The 22939-nt window shown below is 38.5% G+C and overlaps 1 protein-coding gene across 3 annotated transcripts in view; it reads right to left on the bottom strand.

Moving 5' to 3' along the window:
- The window catches only part of MID1 (midline 1), a 243164-nt gene that overhangs the window by 102300 nt on the left and 117925 nt on the right, over positions 1-22939 (bottom strand). The window contains exon 1 of one of the 3 annotated variants that reach the window (XM_061366463.1): positions 10970-11823. The exons of the other annotated variants lie outside the window; for them this stretch is intronic. The gene's annotated coding sequence lies outside the window, so the exon portion shown is untranslated. Of the gene's footprint in view, positions 1-10969; positions 11824-22939 lie in introns of those variants that run through there. 3 annotated transcript variants of the gene reach the window in all.

Here is a 22939-nt window from a genome sequence, read left to right as displayed (position 1 = left end):
TGCTGTTCATTTAGGAAAGAAAAAAAAAAAAAAGCTCCTTCTTGATTCCTTTCTCTTTCCCCCTTCTCTTTCAGGCGATTGAGGAAAAACAGCAGATGTTTCTGTGCGTTATTAAAACCCAAAATTATGACCACCGAACAGCCTATCACAGCAAAATTAGATCTCTTCTGCAGATGCTGTTTTTGGCTTCACTCTTCGAGTAGTGAAACTTCTTAAAAAACCTTCACCTTTGTGTAACATTGTGCAAAGATTAGTCCAGCGTATTATGACTGACAGCCTTACAATCGCTATTCCAATTAACAGTTATTTTGTCAGATAGAAATTTTCATTTGTTATTATAGCAATAGTACAGCATTTAAAGTACATGTCTGTGTTTACTTGCATAAATGTATATCTGAATATATATAGGGAATAATGTTTCTAGGAAAGCATTTGTTATTTCTTATTTGATGTTCAGTATACATGTATGGCATATATATCATATACTAATATACTAATATACTTCTTCCATGTATTTCAAGAACATGCACAACTGCATTTATATGTACCTGTACTTTTCTGTACATGTATCTGTACGCATAAGCCCCAAAATACAAGACATACAGGTTTGTAATAAGATAAATATAGCTAGAGTACTGCACCAGTGTCATAACTGAAATCCTTAAAGGAGGTGGATGAAGTAAATGATAAACTGTAATTTAGCTCAAATCTCTGAAGATACTAGCTTCTGGTACAAGAAGAACCATCAGGGAGGAAGACGGTAAAATGTAGTGAGATAGTGAAATGTGTGACTTGCCTAGGAGGAGTTTGTGTGTGTGCACCCACTTTTTTGTCAGCACTCTCTACAGCTAAAACCAGCTACCACTTGCTTTAGTGGCTTTACTAATCACCTGAAGTGGATTAGGAACCAATGACTTTTAAATGAAGAGCATGGGATTTTCTGGAGAATGCAGCAGTAAAATCCCATCAGAGATCAACTGAAACTTCATTTTGTTTCCTTTCCTGAGCTCAGTGTTACAGAGAGTGGTTTTGAAAGAATCGCCCTACGCAGCTCTCCCTGCCTAAGCTCCTGTCAAGGGCGCATTGCTGCTGCAAGCAGACAGGTCAGTGAAGCAGAAGCAAAAGCTATGCTTCACACTCACAGAGCTGTACCTCTTCACAGTACAATCTATTTAAGCTTTGTTGCTCATAACTGAAGATGACTTCAGATGGCACAGCTGCATCGTCTTTACACTGTAAAGTCATTGTTTGCTTGTGTGAACTCTTGCCTCTTTCCCTGACCATGGAAAAGGAGGGATGGACAAGAACCTCTCACAAACAAGCCCTGGTTCATTAAGGCGGAGGAGAGCTCAGAGCTCATTAGCAGCCTTGGGAACCAAACCTGCTTGAACTTTCTGTACTTCATGACAATTAGCGTGGGGAGCATGGTGGCAGCGACAGGAATGCTACCTATAACCCCAATGTGAACCACAGCAAAAAGAAAAGTTCAAAAAATAGAGGCAAAGTTCAGACTACCCATCAGTATTTAGTCCTCCTTGCTCTGTGGGAAGAGCAGCAATGCATCTGTTCCAGCAGTATGCTTAGAAATTATGATACTTTGCCTCTTTGCACTCATGCATCCTTTTATTCTGCTAAGAAACCTGAGTGTTTAAAAAACTCACTGACCCCATCACAAAACTTGCTTTTCTACATCTTCTGTGATACTGATCTTACTTGAAATAAACTTCGGTTTGCCAAAGACTAATTCACTTATAACTATCCATCAGCTGCCATAATTGCATGATGCATCTGGTCAAAATTAAAGGCCTGGTAATTTGATATAAGCAGGAAGACAACTCCCCTCCTCTCTCCTCAGCCATAGCTACACAGCACAGAAGAGATGAAAGCCCTTTCTGCAAATGAAGACCAGTTTGTCTTTCCTCCTCTTCATTCTTTGTCTCACAGAAGAAGTCCCAGAAGATCAAAATCTCACTTGCATTGTTTGAATCCCTTCCACACCACAACTGTGTACCTCATCATCCACTTATTCTGCAGGCTGAATGCTGTGCTGGAAATGGGAGAAGGGAATTTGGGGTTGGCAGAAGACAACATTTTAAAAAGGCAGACTAGTCATTGCTCATCTATTGGCAGTCCTGTGAAAACCTGCCAACCTTTTGGTTTTGTTTCTGAGGGCTGTATTTGGAATATGGGGCTTTCTTCCATGCTATCCTTTCTGTACAAAATTCTTTCTGCTCCTTCATGTGCCAAACAGTTTCTTTCATTCAGTTTCCTTCTCAAAGCACTTTTTTTTTAACCAAAAAATTTTTTATGGTATTCATATAAAAGTACAGATAAACAGATAAAAGCAACGGCAAAATATTTGCATCAGTGCCTCATGGAAAGATATTTGAATCATCATCATGGCTCTTCATAAATACCAGCATCTCAATTGATGACTAATTCTGATCTATCTGACCTGAATAAGCAGCAGCTCAGCCCTGACTAATGCTATTCAGTATGAGCAAGGGTGCCAAAATCTGATCTTAGGCTGTAAACATCTCAGAATAAGATCCTATCTTCCAAAGTAATCAAAGCTGAGCACACTGTTAGAAACCAAATATGATATTTCTGTTTCCTTTTGCAGTTGCCAATAAATCAAAACACATTGCATCTGAGACTGAATAATGAATCCTTTAAGAGGCACTGAGAGGGGCTGCATTTTCTGGGCAAGCCACTGATTACTCTTTAATTGACTTAAACAATTCTGCTCTTACATTTAGGTTGGTGCCTGAAATACAGTGTTGCTACTTGCTAGTTGGCCCTTGCCTTAAGGCTTTGTATTCGGTTGTTTTGGTGTGTTTTTTTTCTTGTAGTGGTAGGGAATCCTACAATAAACTGGAAGATTATGCAGCAACTCAATACACAAAGTTTATATATGCACTTGCTTGTATTCCATATTCAATGTGGCCCATAAATTGAAAGCTACTTAGACAGCCTCCAGACACAGAAAGGAAAGAATGAATTTCAAGTACATAATTTCATATTTGCAAAAATATGGAATTACTGGCAGAAAATTGTACTATTGATGAAAATGTCATTGAAAAAAGAAGTATTACTTTTCTAGCCACAAAAGGTAGTTTTAAAAACAGTTATCAAAGTAAAATGATTGACAACAGACAAGTGTGATTTAAAATTCAACAATATACCTAAGTAACTTTAGGTTTGTGATATTTCCCCAGCATATAACAATTACTTATGTATTATGTGGTAAGCAATGCATTGAACAAAATTCCAATCTCAGTGTAGTTCATGGCAAGACTTCTACTAACACTAGAGGAATTAGCATTTTAGTACTTCTTGTTTTAAGCCTGACGTTTGGCAGGTGGCATTAATGTCTTCAGTCACACAGAAACACACCCAATACTTATGGGAAGTAGAGAGACATGGAAAAAAATAAAGCTAAAGCTGAGCTAGATATATTTCAGTATCCTAAGTACCAGTAGAGCTGGATACATAAAATAATAATAATAAAAAAAAATAAAAAATCCCTCAACCTGTTTCATAGACTCATAGAATCAACCAGCTTGGAAAAGACCTTACGATCATCAAGGTCGTTGAGAACTGTCTCTTGTGAAAGGGAACCCACCCTAGAGCAAGGTAAAAGTGTGAGGAGTCCTCATTTGAGGATGCAGAGATCATGTGTGATGAACTGACCACAACCCCCATTCCCCACACCCCTACACCTGTGGTAGGGGAGGAGACAGAAAACATTTGGGCTGGAGTTGAGCCTGAGAAGAAGGCAGGCATGGGGGAAAAAGTGTCTTAAGATTTATTTCTTATTTCTCATTATCCTACTCTGGTTGATTGGTAATAAATTCAACTGTTTTCCCCAAGTCAAGTCTGTTTTGCCCTTGACAGTACACTTGGTGAGTGATCTCCCTGTCCTTATCTCAATCCATAGACTTTTCACTATAATTTCCTTTCCCTATCCAGCTGAGGAGGGGGAATGATAGAGGGGCTTTGGTCAGCACCTGGCACGCAGCCACGATAAATCAATTACAAGTATAAAACCACATTTAAAAATGAATGTGTTAAAACTTCCAGTGTACTTAGGACATTTTTTTTTCTCAGTAAAGCACTACAGAATTCTCCCCACACAGAATAAATCCCTAGCTATTAGAATAAAGTTAGCAGGCAATGTTTTAGCATGCCATGTGTTGCCTCCTTTTCTATTCCAGCTGCAACTACAGCTTTCAGGGAAGGTGAGAAAAGAGTCTACCAGGAGTTAAAAAAGGTGGAAGACTATGTCCTATGAAACTTCACTTTCCTCTCTACCAAACATGAAGCTCTTTGCATGAATTAAAGCTGTTTCAGTTAAGTGACACTGAAGGAAGAAACAGAGCTGTAGGCCATTCTGGAAAGCTTAAGCTTCATACTACACAAATAACACTGAAAAAAAAGAACCAGACTTGTGCCATGTTCAAAAATTCCTTAATGTGTTATCTCTCTGGCAAAATCACAGTTTGTTGTGGATTATGGCCAAAATACTCCCAAGCAGGTTCTAATACCATTTTTCCTAAAGATTCATTTTCTAGCAACTTGCAGTGTTAAGGCTACTACCAAATGCCTACTATAGTACAGCTATTTCAGCCCTCATCCTTCAAACTCATATATAGGAATGTTCATAAATGGACACAAGACCACAAGCTAAATTAAAGATCAAAAACTTGAAGATTAAGTCTTTCTGTAGAAAATACTTGTCAATTTTTTTCAGTTAGAAAATCAAATTTATTAAACTGCCATGATATCAATATGAACTGAGATGTTATGCATAACAGAAATGTATTTTATTGCATTTCATACTTACATGTTATGCATATATGCATGCATGTCCATACATATATACATCCTAGGTTTACAGAACAAGAGGAATTACAGTCAATACGCAAAACCCAAATAAACTGTGGAGTGCTTAAACATGCTATCATCATAGTATACAGCAGTAATTTTCAAAGTAACAGTATTTTTCTGTTAAATGCTCTATAAAATGTAAATTTTAAATTTATATTATTGTCATAAAATCTGCTATGGCTAATAAATGCTATTCTTTTTTGCCATTTTCTATCCTGTTCTAGGATACACAGAAAATTGTCTTGGAAACAACTTTTCCTTGCAACAAGTAAATGTGATTGTTTCACATTTCAAATGCGATTAAGCCAATGGATTGCTTCATAGCCCAGGTTGTCCCAAAGCTTTATCTTCTGCAGCACAGACATTGAAGTCTGTAAGTGCTTGTGATGTTAGTAATTGCCAGCAGCACAGCTAGTGAGATATTCGTGTAAGTAGTGTAATTTGGAAAAGTATTGTAAAATGAATAATTAAAATTCGTATTTTTTTCCTTTAGAAATGTTTAATGAAAACTTCTATAATACTAAAAAAAGCAAGGTGCACACACCCTGAAGCAAGCAAATACTTGTTTTTCCACTGTTTTTCATCAAAGCAGTGCAAATTAATAAATATTCAAAGGATAGTGCCTGTTCAACAGCTCCTGATATGGAAAAACAAATACTCAGCATGAAAGAAAATTACTAGCTCATCCTATTCATACATTTTCATTGACAGAAGAATGATTAGCTGCCTTGTCTAGAAGTTACATGCAGTGTTTCCATGACGTTGAGATAGTTGTTTGCAACATTCAAAGGATATTAATACAGCAAAAGCACATCTGCTGTGCTGCTTGTAGTGATATAAAGCCTAGACAACATCCCTCTCTGGTCAAAACGTATGCTAATAGGAGAACATATTTTCAAGAAGCCAAATCCTCCATGTTATTCGGTGAGATGAAGATCTTACAGAATTAAAGCCTTTGGCACAACATCACATATTCCTTTTCTTGGGATCTAAAACAATAACTGAGCCTCAAAAGCTAACAGGCAAGAAAAGAAAAAAGGTCATGCCCTGTAAATCCCAAAACAATAAATAGCTGACTTAATATTATCTATGGTAATATATTAGACACAATATTACACGTGTGCATAAACCCATACTGGTAAGAATGTTTTCTGACATACATTTTTTATATCCTTGCAACTCTAGTAGCTTTACATTCTTTAGATACAAGATCCAATATTTCCTCAAAACGCTTCAGGGCAAGAAAAGCATTGTTTAATCTTTAGCATGTGTGAATCAGTCTACTGGCATCAGCAGTGACTTCCTAACAAATTTATGGCTGAAGATCAGTTCCAAAAACCTCTTCAACCAAATTCACACTCTTCATTTGTGAAATTGGTATTTATTCTGAGGTATATCACAACTATACAACAACAAATACTGAGGGATCAAATACACATCTTGCTGTTGACACTGGCAGCATGGGAAACAACAACTGGAGTAACTCCATAACTTGCCAAAGGGGACAACTTGCTATATACATATATACAATTTGCTATATCTATATATCTATATATATATATGTCACTCATTTCAATCTAAGAGCTTCCTAGATGATGGATGCTACTCTGCAACAAAAGGAAGTTAGAATAATTTTACCCAAAATAGTAATTACCAAACCCCACCAATTTTCAAAGGGCTTCTGTTGCACAGAAGAGCTGAAAATCTCTCATATTTCCCCAGCTGGGATTTTCACCTGTGTAATGCTTTAGGCGACATGGTACTCCCTGATTTTTAATGTAGATGATACAGCAACACAAATAGCCAGATATAGTTCAGGACATGCCTTCTAGTCATATGTGTTCACACACACAGATGCGCAATTTAGCACAGCTTGGAAACACCTTGCCCCTTAAGGTACTGCAATATTTCAGGGCAGATCTTAGGGTGGCTTAAAGAAATAATTGCATTCTCTTTCCACTAAGTTGTCCTAAGAATTCTTTTCCTGCAGCTATGTAAAGGTAATCGTAAATACTACTTAAATTCATAATCATCGCCTCCACCTAGATAGTGTCATTATGAGTTCTCAAGCAAGAACACCAAAGGTCTGCTTTCTTATCAAAGAGGGCGTTTAAAACAGCAGCAAGAAATGTCCCAGGAACGACAACAGGTGTGAAGCTGTGACCTCACACCAACAGGACTCTTGAATTTAAATTACCTGCAAGATGCAATTTTGACTAGCTAGAGCTCCTTTTGCTTATAAAGCTATCCCTATTGCATTACAAGGCACACAATGTTAGCCTCTTGCTGTCCTGCTCTCTGCTCCTCATATGTGATTCTTAAAAAAGCTTATAAAAGGTTTTTGACTTCTTTTAAGAGAACACATGTTCTCTGAGTTATATTCTGCACATTTGCAAAGACTACAAAGAGATTCCAGCAACTGCAAAATATCCCACTATTCAGCATTCATTTATGCTTGCCGTACTCTCAGTACACTTAACTCCGTAAGATTGATGGTGTATTTAAAAATCAAGACTGTAATCACATAATTAGAAAAGGAAATTAGCTGTGAAGCATGGAAGGGCAGAGGATAAGGAACAAATTATATCTGTGCTCTGAAGGTAATCTATTTTAGATCTCTGGAAGAAGCTTCTGTCACTGGTACAGGAAACACCCAGCATGGGCTTCCTAGGCCCACGAATAACCAAATGGGAACTGGCATGGCTGTTCCTCCATTTGTGGATCAGAACCCTCATGCAGGTTCTTGCCACCCCCCAAGGCCTGCTCGAAGGAGAGTGGGTACATTTCCTGTGCGACTGGTGTCACTGGGGCCACCATAAGTATGTTTTTGCCACCTCACCGTAGGGTACCAGGTTTCTATTCTTTGTTAGAACAATGATTTTATGAGCATTCTTTGGATCTGTGCCTCAGAAACACTAGCAGAACAAATACGACAAACCAGTTTCTCTCTCTTGCTTCATAGCTGTTCCTAAACACAGAGGGTGCATTCATCTCAGCTGATCTCTGTAGGGTCCCTTGGTAATCAACAGAAAGAAACAGGCCGTCTCATCTAAACTATTTTACATACTCTTCAGGATTAAATGATCTGCACTTTCTAGCTGTACTTATTCCAGGTATGAAAGGAACTTAAGAACATAAATTAAGACTACATCAACTAACAAGTAACTATTTCCAGTGTTCTTGAGATTCAAAATAAAGAAAATGGAGAATCTATAGCTATTCTTTTGTTATTAGCTCAACGATCGCTTGTTTAGAGAAATTTGCTTCCAGTAATTCTAACATGAATCATTTCTATCATTCCCTGTATTCAGAGATCCGAGAGACATCTGAACTGAGTTGAAGGAGAATGATCCCAAAGTAGTCCCTTTCCAGCTGATATTACTGAAAGGGGACTTTTCTGGATTCAGACGATTCTCATCTCTGCTTCATGTAAAGGGCATGTGGACAGTTCCTGAGCACCAGATGCACTGTCTGAAGACCAGCCTGCTTGGCATAACAAAACTATCTTCAACTTCTATACTTTATTCATAGTTTTCAGACAAAATAGCAGCTTGCCTTCCCATACTTCAGATCATAAACAAGGTGCAAGACCCTTGTCCTTCCAGCTGCTAATCAATTTCCTTCCTGCTATCCCACTAGAACTCTAACAGGCTTCAAAGGGTTAATTTTCTCCCAGTCTCAATACCAAGCTGTGTAATAACTACTTTATTAGTCCTCTACTCAGGTTGCTTGGCATTACCAGATGGCATTATTAACCCAAACAACCGAGAATGGTTAGTGCATGAGTAAAACTTCTGACCTCAACACAACAGGACACAAAGTTAAAGCAGAAAAATCAACTGAGAAAAGAAAGAAGTACAGAGTTTTATGTAGTGGTTAACAATAGCCAGTTGTTCTGCCCTGAAGACACTCAGACACCCATCCCAGCCTGTTCAGTGAAGTACCACCCCCCGCTCACAATGAGATGCACAGTTTTAGTCTTCATTCCTTGTTAATAAAGCTAAATCCTAAGAAGGAAGCAAGTGCCATTTAAAATCTCTTGAGGACTTTCTAAGGCATTTCAGTTGGTACTTTTTGCAAAGAGCCAGTAATGCTTTATTGCTTACCAGAGGCACACCCATGTGTGTTTTATTTCTTGAGAAAGTGTCACTTAGCAGAAACATACCACAATTAACCCTGGTGATCTCAAATATTTTCTTCTGTTCATTTGCATCCTTCAAGAATGTTACCCTTTAAAGACTTTTAAAAGACCTGAGACAAAACCAATGATTAACCACAGCCACATAATCTTGCCTCGCAGGTTTTTAGTAACCACATTGTGGCAAAACTGCATTGCTTCAAGCTAAGAAATTAAGAACAGCAAAGGCCTGCATTGTACCAGCAATATAGCTAGAGACAGAAGTGGTAAATAGTAGCAGTCTTTTAAAACCCTACTGATGACCAGAGAGATGCTGTATTAGCTGAATTAGGAAACCAGGTAACAGGTAGTGAAGTGATAAGAAAAAATGATCCAATTTACCTGTGCCTCACTTGACATCAACCAGAAAATGTACAACAGCTGGAAGATCCAGCATTATATTCAAACTCACTCTGCCAAGTGAAAGTGCTGTCTTTTTGGGCTGTTCCCACACAGGATCTTCATTACTTAGCATCCTGATTCCCTCCAGCCACGAGATATGGGTGGTGGTTGGTTTGTACAGCTCTTCTGTGCTCAAGGAGATACTGATCCTAGGAAAGGCCTTACTGAGTAGCCTCATGAAATGAATAGATAATGCTTTTTCACCATCCAGCTATGTCTGTGTTCTGTTCAATACATGCACACATACGCACATACATATGCACACATGTAAAGGATCCATTGGCTATAGGTGGTTGGGCTACTTAGTATTTTGGTTGGACCATTTACTAATTTGACATCCTCAAATTAATTGACTTGCAGATAGTCTTCAGAACATCCCAAAAGGAAGCAGGAAAAGACAACTAAAATGAGCAACTGCTTCTGAATAACTGAATCAATACCCAAACAGGCCTCTCAAGCAAAAGGTCCTCAGTGTTATAAAATAGCTTAGTAACTTTTAAGATAGCATGGAAAGAGAAAACAATAGCTTTATTACACCCCTTTGAGATGTTCCTCATGAACATGTAAAGTCTCACGGTTTATCTCAAAAAAACTAAAACAAATCATACATTTCCTGCCAGCTGGCAAGCAGGTCAGTGTTACTGCAATAACTAGTGTTGCACTCATGAAAGAATTACTGGCATGCATCTGCTCAACTATTAGTCTCAAGCTTTTTTTTCCAGGAGCTTGCTAAATATCCACTTTAAAAGTTGAGTAGAGGTCAGCTTATCTTGCTCTCAGACAAATGCTTCTCTCAAAATGTACTGGGAAAATCACATTAGAAATTCTGTACCTGTGAACTAAGCATGCTTGTGATCCTCTTAAATGTATGGTGTCTTTTGTGGGCTTTTGTGGATACAGAACTTGCATATGAAATAACTGTAGTGACCAGACCATCACTCTGAGCATACTGATGCCAAAAATTACATCTTTTGAAAAAACATGACCTCTCAGCAGTCATACTTAAATGTGTCATCATTTTAGGTTATGTAACTTCATCAATTATAAGTAAATAAGTGGGATTTGAAAGTCGTTGCATAAGGACTGCAGCAGGCTTTTGGGAATGACCATATTTTTTTCATTCTTCTCATCTAAACACATATCTCAGCCTTCATCTATTACTTTTAAAACAGAATTATAATCTTCCAGCTGCTAACAGTATGCAGATGCTTGTACCCCCTTTATCTCTCTTATTAGTTTTATGACAACTAGAAAGACAACAATAAGCCCTTGTTTCAAAACACAAGACAAAAGAATACTCTTTGCTAAAAAAGTTCCTTTTTTTTTTCCCTCTGAGTTTTCAGTACCAAAAACATAATTCATCCCAGCAACCGAGAAAACCTCAGCTCCTCCCTCACAACTGCTAAATGCAATAAAATACTTCCTAAATTACTTGCAATGGCAAGCCTATACATGTGCGTCGGCTCTAGTTCCCAACAAGTCACCCAGCCGCATACCCACCACTGGATCCTGCCCTACATCTTCCGGGTGAAACATTGCTGCAGAGACAGGGATCCTCTTGGAAAGCACCGGGAGCCCAGCTGGGACAGGCAGTAGCAGCTACCACTGTCCCAGTAATCCTGTGGCAGCACTGACTGTGTCTGCAACTCTGAGACATTCGTGGCTGAAACACAACAGGAAAATCTCCCCTACAATTACAGGAAAACCCGCTCCACCTAACCGCCTCCGCCAGATCCATGCTCCCAAAGCCAGCCCTTCATATTTCTCCCTCAGCAAAATATCTCCTCTCCTTCCCAAGGGCCAGCCTCGGTGGAGTGAGAAGGCAGAAAGAAACAGATCTCTTGCAGAGCATCCCAGCACTCTGCCCAATGGCTGCAGTGGGATGGTGCTATCCCGCAGCCTAGGTGAGGATAAGCTCAGACCTAAGTGCAATTAGCAAGAGGTTAACCTGGACTGGCCAAACCTGTCACACACAGAATGAGTATTTCCAAAATTGCTGTTCTCCAGAACAGCAGAACTCTGCAAGACAGACTCATGGTAAAACACCAGTTCATTTTTTTTTTTTTTTCCCCACTGTTTTCTTCAAAGGTTACTCAAAAACTTAACATCACAATGACCAGCAGGAGTTTGCCAGAAGTGGAGAAAGCCTGAAGGGCACAGTGCCGGAGTGAAGGACTTTTCTTCCTATAAACACCATGGAGACCTCACTTTCTGAAATTCAGCAGGTGAAACACAAGATGATAGCAGCTGCTTATTTTATTCCATTTTTTTTTAGCCTAACTTAAGTGTAAGCAGTAAACTGCAACAGAAAACTACAAATGCGTCAGTAAAGTGCCCAGGAAGAATCTTGACTGAAGTCACAGCAGACATTTGGTCTCCAACAAAGGTGTTAAAAAATCATGCAAAGTGGAAACAGCAGGAAAGAATTGTTTCCTCGTGTTCCCATTTTTCATGTTTCAATGCTCTCCTTTAACAACAAAGTGAAACGAAAGGTACCTCAGACATTTAAACATAAGATTGCAAATCCACAGTCTTTGGTCTTTCTTCCATGGAGGAGCCTGCACTTTGTTCTCATTGAAACAATAAACAACTGTTGTGATTATTTAATTTCCTATTCATTTCATTCCCTTGAAAAAAACAGACCAGAGTCCTCACAAACGCACACTCTTCATAAGGTTTTAAAGGTTTCTGCTGGCAATGTCAGTTTGCATGTGTGTGGAATGACAGCTTATAACAGGCAAAATAAGCATGCAGAAAGCAAGACAGATGTGCAAAGGGATTACGGTTACTGGGACTCTTTTCCATGGTATAAAATGTTCATGGATGATCTATAGTCAAGTGCATAATCTATAGTCAAGTTATAAGCAGCCCAGCAGGGGCCACAGCACAAGTCCTAGCCGGAAGGATTTTAGATTCCTCAGCTCACATCCTGGCCTTGATCTTTCATTAAACAGCATCATGCAGTTTCTTTGGACTGCTCTTCCAGCCATGCTGGTTCACAATCGTCCAGATGCATTTAGGATCAAACAGTCCAAAGACCATTATTATTAGCAGGTGCTGCTCTACTGCTCTCTTTGTCCACATGATAGTTAGCCTGAGTTTTTCATGCCCTTTGCTTGCAGACAACCAGCCACTGTCTGAAACACCATTTCAAAAAATAAAGATTTTTAATATTTAAAGTCTTCTCCTCAATCAATCATGAAAGTGTTGCTAAGAAATTCCGATAATCTGAATTCTATTGATACATCTGCCTTGGTTTCTGCATGTGTGCTTCTTCAGTTTAAGGGTAACATTTTAACAGACGGTGCTGGAATAACCTGTCAAAACTTATGTCTACATGGCCTAAATGACAGCATGTCTGTGAAGGCTTCAGCGTACTTTTCACTGCACACGCATGATTATGCACATATACGCAAGTAAATAATTATGGGTTCAAGCCCATAGCCTCAAAAACTGCTTGTACCACTGGCTATGCTAGCTAGTTATCATTCAAGCACCTTAGCTTATGGTAAAAGATGCATCTGAAACACCTACATCTTCTACAGTACTAATCTCTCTTCTTCCACTTCTGAACTCTTGTATGAAGTATAAAATATATGACTTCTAGCCTTTTTCCTCTGGGCTACCTATTTAAATTCATGAAAGCCCTGCTAGCCAAGTCATATAGCATTATCACAGTTTAACAAGATACCATCTTCAGAGGTCAGTTAGCACAGCTGTGCATTTGCATACTTACAGTGATCACTAAAAGCTTTGGTGAATCTGACTAAGGAAACATGAGATGTGTCAGCCACCAATGGTCCTTTTCTGCTGAAAGTTGCCATCTTAGCCACAGAATCAGATTATGTGAGGGGCCAGGGTTCACAAATTTCCTTGCAAGGTACAAACTAAAAAATGATTGCTTAAGCTGCATATGGTTGTACAAAGTTACAGAAGGGGAAAGATGCAGATAGCTGGTGGCAGTAATCTCTTAAACTACGTCCAAAAGATTCACTAGATTTAAACTAACATTGTCCCTAGCCAAATCAGGTTGTCAAGAAATGAAATCTAAGACTCTGAGCTAATATATTACTAAAAAGGTAAGTTAACATATGTAAATTTAACATAGCTTAAAGCTCAGATACTTAATGAATATCCATCTATTGAACTACTGTAAAATTATTTCATCATGTGTGAGTTCTAAATTATATATTTCTGATGACAGAATATCCAGAATGTATCTATTTTCAGTGCAGCCTTCGGTTTCTGCAGAATTCAGAGTCAGCTCTGCATAGGAAGAGTTTGGCCAGTGCAATCCTGTTGTTTAAGGAAGTGGCAAAGAGCATGCTTCACATTCTGCTCATCTTACAGCTGTGCTGCATAATAAGTCAGCATTATTCCAGTTACAATGGTCCTTGCAATCAAGAAACAGCACCTTAGGAGCTTGATCAACAAGAAACAAGCAGGTGCCAAGTTAAGTTACACGAAATCCTGATTCCAAAAAAATATTGAAAATCCTAGAAAAAGATAATACTTGGAGAGACTGGGAGAAGCAACTTAGACGGGCACAAAACTGAACACTTGGTCACTACTAGAATTCACTGACCCACAAACACACAAGCATCCAGTACAGCTTTTTCTTGGGTTCAGCTGTCTCACTTTAAATCATGCACAAATGTCTTGGTAAAAATGATTGAACTTGAAAATGGGTCAGGGTGGGTTTTTAAGAAAGCTAAGAAGTAAGATTTTTACTTGATGGTTTGGAAATCTTAATATGCAGTTTCCAAAATTTTGTTTTTACCGCTTTGCCCTCTGCCCATGAAAGAGACTTCTCTGTGCCACCCACTTCGTGTGCAGAACAGAAATACAGTCCTTGTTTTAAAGCTCATTACCTGTGGAATTCTATTGCTATCTTATTTTGATGGACAGGGGACATACATTTTTAGATTGACAGGTGCTGCTGCCAGGCTTATAGTGATTCTCTTTGTACATCAAGGGCATAGAAGGAAAAAAAAGGCCATCCTGTTTCTTGGGTAATTAGGAAACGTCATGTCAGCAAAAGCATCTCACGTGATACAATGAGCAGCTTCTTAATACAAGACTGTATCACATGAATGCAGAGTACCAATTCTGCTTCAAAAGGTTGTTTAATATTAACTGCTCTCTGAGCTATAAACCCCCTCTGTTGTCCTATTGATGGTCGTTTTAATACAGCAATGGCTGACTGTACGCAGGTATGCCATTTTCCCTTCTAATGCTTCATCTGCGTTTTACAATGGTATTTAAATGTAATTTGAATTTGACCCAATAAGCCATGCTATAAATCACCCACCATTAATGCTCTCTGGAGAAGGGCAAACTCTAATTTCAACAGCAGCATGTGATCCTGAAACGCTTTATGCCTTGCTGGAGGAGCAATGCATCGTACTTGATTCACAGTAGGTGAATAGATCATGAATTGCAGCATCAAAGATCAGATTTCCCTTATTCAGACAAAATAGAATCTTTCTAAACCTCAAAAAAAAAAAAAAAAACTCAAAAAACCCCAAAAATCCCTTTCTTTACAACGTTACTCTTTGTAATATTGGGGGGGGGCTGAGGGGGAGAGATGAGGCAGGGAGAGGGAAAAATAAAAGCTACTCCCATCCCATTTCACTGCTACGCAGGACTTGCTTTTAAAAATTCCCTGTGATCAGTGAAGCCATTTGCTCAGTGCTGCATTTTGGGGTTTTGGATAGAGAAAGGAGAGGTTAATTTCTGTCTCCAATTGCTAGCTTAACAATACAGCACTGAATTCTAATCTGTCCCCTTAAAGGACACTGAGGGAATGATCAGGGCAGGAGCATGAAAACATCAGTAGGACCAAATTATTAAAATAAGATTTGAAGCATATCAGTGTGCAAATGCAAGCTTAAGAATGGGGGAGGGGGAAAAAACAAAAAGTACCCCAGCCAAATCCAGAGGAGCTTGATCCTTTTTATGTCTTCTGCAGCATAGCCTAAAGGATTCAAACTCATCATACGGAAAAGGTTTCACACTGAAAAGATAATCTTTTTTTCTTTTGCTTTGTTGTAAACTGCTTTTTAGCAGTATGCTGCCAAAACAAACTTGATCTGCAACTTACTAAACATGAAGCCTGAAGTTTCCAAAGACATCCTCTGAAGTCACATTTTCTGATACAGTATTTGGAAAAGCAATTAAATCTACGTGATGCAAGAACAATGAGTTCTCAAACGTAGGAAGCCTCGAAACTTTGGGAGGTTTATAAATCAGTCTTAATTTTGAGGCTTTTTAATTTTGAGGGTTTTTCATATTTAAACGAAAAAAAAATCAACTTTTTTTTTTTTCTTTTTTTTAAGCATAACAGGCAGCTTAATCTCTTCAGTGGAGGTGCTTTATAAAGAGGACGACCAATTATGCTTTATCTCTATGTGATCTGATTCGGGAAACTGGGATATGAATACCATGTTAACAAACCTGAAAACCACTGCCTGAATCTGTTCGTGCTTCCATACAGTAGCCATGAGGAACTGTATTAAAGCACTACTTCAAATTTATATTCTTAACTTTGAAACATAACCCGCAACTCACAAAAGGATTATTATTACAGGTAGTATTATGAATCTACATCTCCATGAATTAAGTGTATTTTAGCCTCATTCCTAGATCCCAGTTTTGCTGAAGGCAACAGTGATGCTTCAGTGTTAAAAACTGAAAGTTGAGATTCCCAATTTGTTCTGCAAATGCAAGCTCAATGCTCAATAAAGCACTATTAGTATTTCCATGTTCAAGTGTCTTAGTAAGTACCAAATTGTCTTTATTATTTGCTTTTACGCCAACATATTCATTGAAAGTTATGCAAGTTTTGAACCACAAAGAATAGAGAAATAGGTCCAGGTTTCTTTTCAAAAAAATTACATTTAACTCAAAATTCCTGAAAAATTGCAGAAAAGTGAGCAAGAATGATAGATATTAAATACCCTCATTAAACTTGGTATTTAGAGACGTTCTCTTTAGTGACTCATACACTTTATGTCCATAGGCAAGTCCAACTATATTTCTCTTTGCCATACATACTTCCTACAGGATATGCTTTGTCTGATAGAAATTGATGTATTCCCAAGTAACTACATAATAATTGGAAAGTATGTATCTTGCTCCATTACCAAACTATTACTGTAATTACAAACTTAGGACTGCATACTGGAATCTATTTTTGTATATTAATAAAATTAACTTTATCACAGCCAAAGACAGCACAATTACACAATTACGGGATAAATTTCTGTCTTCCAAATTTGCATGTATACATGTGAACTGCAGCTGAAACTTCAGTTGTTTCCAACTAAAGCCACAGTTCAATAGCTTTCGCATAAAGGGTGTGTCTCCTTACTGAAAGCAGTATTTGCAATCTGCTGACACTAGGACACAGTGTCCAAGACATGAATTTCCTGAGAATACTAAATAAAGCCATGTATATAGACAAATACCTAGAGGATTAGAACCAAAGCAAGTGTATGCTAATGGAATGATCTTTAGTCCTGAGGGTGTATCTATTGTCTTCCAGGGATATTCCTACCTTCACTTTACCAGTACATCTCAAAACAAGTAAGGACCATTAGCAAATTGAAAAAATACTTGAAATGTATTAGTAAGAGAAAGCTGTGCCTTTTAGTAAAGAACATTAACTCATGCAAAACAAAGTGTCAGGGAACACAAATCCTTACTCAGTAACACAGGGCCCATCTAGTGACTTATGTGCCCTTCACATTTCCAAAAGGCTGGAGGACTGAGACCCTCCATGTGCATGGAAACATCTACACACCCTTACTTTACTTTCTTAAGAGTTTATCATGTGAGGAGATGTAACTATTTACAAACACAAGTGTGCAAAAGAAAAGGATTATGAATACTCAGTGTTCTCAATGGAAAGCAGATTGCTTAAAACATAAGTTTATATACTTAGTCTAGATTTCAGTTAGTTCAAAGGCTGGTTTGTGTAACCTCACATAAGATGAATTTAAACACAGACCTCCAGAGCCTGCTAAAGAAAACATCTCCACAAAGACTGGCCTTGCTGATTACGCTTGATTTCTGTGTTTATTCATGTTGTTCTGGTTCTCTAAAGAAATATAAATTACTGTAACGCATTACATACTTTTGTCTGCACTTCTGCACTACTGACCTGTTCATCTAATTTTTTTCTCAGTTCAAAAACAAAAAAGAGAGAATTCAAACTAATGTGAATTGCAAGGAGCTTCTTTTGCAAATAAACGTACAGTTTATTTAATCCTACCAATCACTCTCTCCCACTCTCTTCCACTCATGAATGGCAAGAAATCAAATGGATGACAATCTTGGGTTCCAGAACAGACATTTTTTTCCATTTATCATTAAATCTCTAATTATCTGGCATCTTTCTTCTTATGTCGTACATTTTATTCTCTTGTCAGTGTTTCATCAGGGTAGTGCACCTATACCTATACAGAAAAACCACTGCTCGTTACCGATTAAGGATTTATGAAAGCCTTCTCTCCAATCAAGCTGAAAGAAGAATCTGTCAGTAAAGTTGCAGGCTCTCCAGAGCCCCTGCAGTTCTCAGTGTCACTATCACTGTAGTCTATGTAAGTTTTCCCTCAAAAGCAAGAGACAAGACACAGTTTACTTTCCGCTTTTCTTCAAAAGAGTCTCCTGCAACTGTAACCTACCATAAATTACACCATAAATTACAACTAAAAGCATACCTCATAGATCAAAACCAATACATTTGTTCTCATGTAAGAGAAAAAGAAAAAGCTTAGATATCAATAAGGTCTAGCACGTAAACCTAAGTACAAAGTCTCCAGTAGTGACTCAAGAAAAAAAAATCAGCTAGTTATTTAAGCAATAACAATATCTTTAAGCAAGAACTGTTATGAAACTTTCAGGTCTACAGCATGAAATTTTCCATCCTGAATCACAAATTCCTCTAACTGTTCGAGGTGTTAAACATCAAGTGTCTGTCGATGAAGAAGCCATCACACAGTCAATTATGTGTTTCAAAAGCTAAAGATCATACAAGACTGGTATTAACATGCCACAGAGTAGACTAGCTGAGAATAATATATATTGCAGCTATTAATTTTAAGCTACTCAAACCTCAGATTTTTAATACAGACATATTTTTTCATAGGAAGCAGTCATGCTAGATTAACCAAAAGCTTCTCTTCACCATTTCCATGGAAAGGCTATGTGCCATTGCAGATATGCGAGTTCAGAGAAAACTGAGGAACAAACCAGTTGCTGAGGGAACCTCTCCCAGGAATACCCACTCTACTGCTTGAAATAGGCAGCTGGAATGCCATCTGTGTGCCCATCTCCCATCAGTTATTCCTTTGAGAGCCCGTTTATACTTTGGGCCTTCGTAATATCCCATGGCAATGAGATGAACAATTACTTCTAAGCTTTGGAACTGATGAGCAGTAATTTCACACAAAAGTGGATGTGATGCCTAGTAGTGCTTTACATAGTGAAGCTGCATGGCATTTTAATATTAATTGTAAATTCAGTTTTACATTCCAGGTAACATTTGCTTGCCACAGCTATCACTAGTTTATTCTACCTAGCTCTCTTTAGATCAAATAGACAAAGCAGAAGTCCCTCAAAAAAATATAGTAACTGTGCTGCAAAGAAGGACTACGTTGGGTTATTCTCTAGCCACTTTTGTTGACAACTCAGTTTTCAGTTGCCAGTAGATATAGCCGCTATGCTCTGCCATTTTCCTTGCCAGTCGTCAGTCCTGTATGTATTATCAGCTCAGGAATGCAATAACTTCTCTTTTTTTCTCTTTTTTTGTTTCCCACCTTCTCCATCTAACTGATGCCGACTAGAATAAATGTGTCTTTGTGAACTAGTCAGACATAGCCGCAGCTGCTCCAGGTAGCTGCTTCAGGTGGTAGCTCATGTCCTTCCATATTTCACAAAGCTACCAAACGGGTTCAGCAATATCCAACAGCAAAGAAAAAAAAAAGACAGACAAGACAGGCCGAACAACCCACCTCTGGATTATTCTGCACTGATTTCTACAAATCTGTTGTAGATTCAAGATCATGATGTGTTTTGTGTAATAAAGAATAATTCGATTTTTTCAAAACAAAGAATCTGTTCCAAAGGTTGAATGACAGCCACAGTGCACTTATTAAAACAACATCCAGCCTACAGGAACTTCTTTTCTGGGAAACTAACCTGGCTGGCAGATAATTTCCCCTGACAGGAAGGAGACTTACTATATCAGCCTTAAAAAACACAGACTGTTACAGGTGGATGCAAGGGTGTAAATGTCACACTTTCTCACTACCTTGTGTCCTGCTGGATCAACCTAATACTGTCTTCTGCTTGCATTTGCCTCAGCTGAGAAAATCCCCTAGCATAACACAAACACTCATCATCTCCCTTCCAGCCACAAGGAATGATGAAGAGGTATTGTATTACCTGAGATGCTGGAGAAAAGAAGTAACTGCAGTATGCCAAAAAGGACATTTTTGCTGCTACTAGAAGTTGGAGTAAATATAGTTGTTATATCCTGTGAGACTGATGTGTTAAGCTCCTTCACTGTGTTTTCTTCCTTCCAAGCTCCTCATCAGCACAGACATCCACTCCCACAATAGTGCCAAAACCACCATCTGCCATGGAGCCCCACAGCCTTTCTTCGTTCAGAAGCAGGACCTGCCTTTCATAAACCCATGCCAACCAGGCCTGATCACCTGGTTGTCCTGTACATGCCACGTGATGGCACTCAAGATGATCTGCTCCATAACCTTCCCCAGCACTGAAGTCAGACTGACATTACCTTCTTTGCTCAAGGAACTGAGCATACCAGCCACTTAATGAGAGATTCCCTGGAAAAGATCAGAAACCAACAATTTTTCCTCCTATTAGCATGGATGGCATGCACAAGAAATCCTGAGACATTAAATATGTTAGCAGCCATGTGTGAATTCAAAAGGCAATGGCACAGCCACCACTTACTTAAAAGTTTAAGGCTCAAAGAAGACCTAATGCTATCCTCAGTAAAACTTCATTTGTTTTAGCCAACCAGAAAACACATGTGTTTTCTCCACATTGATTTTTTAAAGTCACTTCGTAATAATTGGATACAAAAAAGAAATCTACAAAATAAACAAGCAAGCAATATAGAAATATTATTGACGTATCAGAATTACCAGCAGGGAAGCTGGGGAAAGGAATTTTTTTCCTCCATATACACAATAAAGTGTTTGTTATTCTGTTACTAATGCTAAACTCCTTTGACACAAAGAACCTACTTTGAAAAGAGCAGGCACTCTGCATCTGAGAAGACTGATTAAAAAGTCCACCGAGTGGTTCACCAGGAGCCTGGCTATCACTGCTAAGGTTATTGTTCCAGGGTAAGCCCTGCTTCATTTACAAGCTATCTTTTTTTCCCTCCCTTTTTTTCCCCCAGTGCTGACTTTGGATTTCACCATCTTGTTTTCTCTTTAGAGTAGTGATAGTAGGGTAGCTATCATGTGAAGAACTCAGAAATTATGATTATGTGACTGTCTGAGTTTACTGAAGGAAGCTTTGTTCTCTCTCTCTTTTTCCTTTTGGGGCCAGCCAAGTTTCTCTCTCTCTTTCCCTTTTTCCTCTTGCTCAAATATGAGCCATACATACATAAACCCTCCCCTTTTTCACCCCCTTAACTCCACCCCCACAACCTAGCACATCAGCATCCAGAAGCAATTCCCTGGATGGGTGATTTTTAAGCACTATCTTGACACAGCACAGGGATTAAGCTATGGTCCATTCGGGAAGTAGCCTTAACACACATTAGCCCCCTGAAGTGCTGTACTCTAAACAACTTTCTTCTGCTATGTCTGGTCTGTATTTTGCAAAATACTTTACTGATGGTTGTGATACAGAGCTTTTCATCCACACTTGGTCACAGAAATGGAATTAACTAGCATAGTGTTTTTCAAAAGCTACAATAGGGGTTTTCAGAATTTAATAATGCAGGATGAGAGACATCCTTTTTATAAAGATATTCTTTATTTGTTGTCTTTACCTCTTATGCCACATTTTCATTTATTCCAATATCAACTTATTTTAATTAATTTATTATTGCAGAGTTTTACACTACTCTGTCACATCTACTACAACTTCAGGATGTGCCAAATGTAAACAGATGACTGAAGATGCTGATCATAGCATTTTATTAGTCTAGCATAGTTTCTGACTTAATGCCCACCCAACTATACAACATCTGGCCAGATTGTGCTATACCAATGTCTTTAATAAGCCAATGCAAATCACTTTTACCATAATGCAGTTCATCCTACTGAGGATTCCTTTTCCAGCAGTACCAAAATCTTTGCTATTTGTAATGCAGAACAGTTTATCACCTGTGAGAATAAAGGCATCCTATCCAGTAGGGAGCATTCAACTTTGCAAAATTTCAGTAAATGCTGTTTAAAAGAAATTAATTTGTTGGACTATTTTTTTTAAGGCAAGTTTATACTCCTTGCCTTTTTTACTGCAGCCAGTGTGCCTCAAAATTGGTCCCTTATTGCCATGCTCAGCAATGTGTTAAGCATGTGATGGTGGTTTCATAAACAAGGAACTAAACTGAGACCACTGAGCTCTTTCAATTGTCACCTAAATCAGATTACAACCTAGGCTTTTCAAAGGTGAATAGAGGACTCTAGACTAAACATTCAGCATCACTTACATTAAATCCCACAGGACCAAAACATTTTTAACTCTTACAAAGAAAAGAAAGTTAATACTTCATTTTGCTTTCTATTCATGCTGGGATTTTATTACACACACAGCATAGAATGCCTTTAGCAGAAAAGCTCTGCTCCCCATATTTTTTTCAAAATATGAAATGCTACTACTCAAATAAAAAGCATATATTATTAAGATCATAGAAATATAAAATGGTTTGGATTGTAAGAGATATAAGAGATCATCTAGTTTCAAGCTGCATGTCATGGGCAGGGACACCTTTCATTAGTACCAGGCTGCTCAAAGCCCCATCCAACCCGGTTTTGAAAATTCCCATGGATGGGCATCTAAAACTTCTCTGGGCAACCTGTTCAGTGTCTCGCCACCCTCACAGTAAAGAATTATCTTAATACCCAATCTATATCTACCCCCTTTCCATTTAAAGCCATTCCCCCTTGTCCTGTCACTACACAACCATGTAAAAAGTCCTTCTCCAGCTTTCATGTAGGTCCCTTTTAGGTACTGGAAAACTGTTATAAAGTCTCCCTTGAGCCTTCTCTTCTCCAGGCTGAACAACCCCAACCCTCTCACCATGGGAGAGGTCTCTGGCCCTCTGACCATCTCATGGCCCTCCTCTGGATTCTCTTGAGCAGCACCACGTCCCTCTTCTGTTGGGGGCCCCAGAGCTGCACACAGTACTGCAGGTGGGGTCTCACAACTATGAGGTATTATCAGCCTTTCCTTAGACATTATCTCTTTCAGTTGTGT

Source organism: Neopsephotus bourkii, unplaced genomic scaffold (genome assembly GCF_033783945.1).
Source record: "Neopsephotus bourkii isolate Nb327-2 ecotype Australia unplaced genomic scaffold, CSIRO-AGI_Nbou_v1 NB_1346, whole genome shotgun sequence".
Taxonomy (NCBI): domain Eukaryota; kingdom Metazoa; phylum Chordata; class Aves; order Psittaciformes; family Psittacidae; genus Neopsephotus; species Neopsephotus bourkii.
Note: the sequence above shows the minus strand (reverse complement) of the source record. Positions and strands in the feature narration are given on the sequence as shown.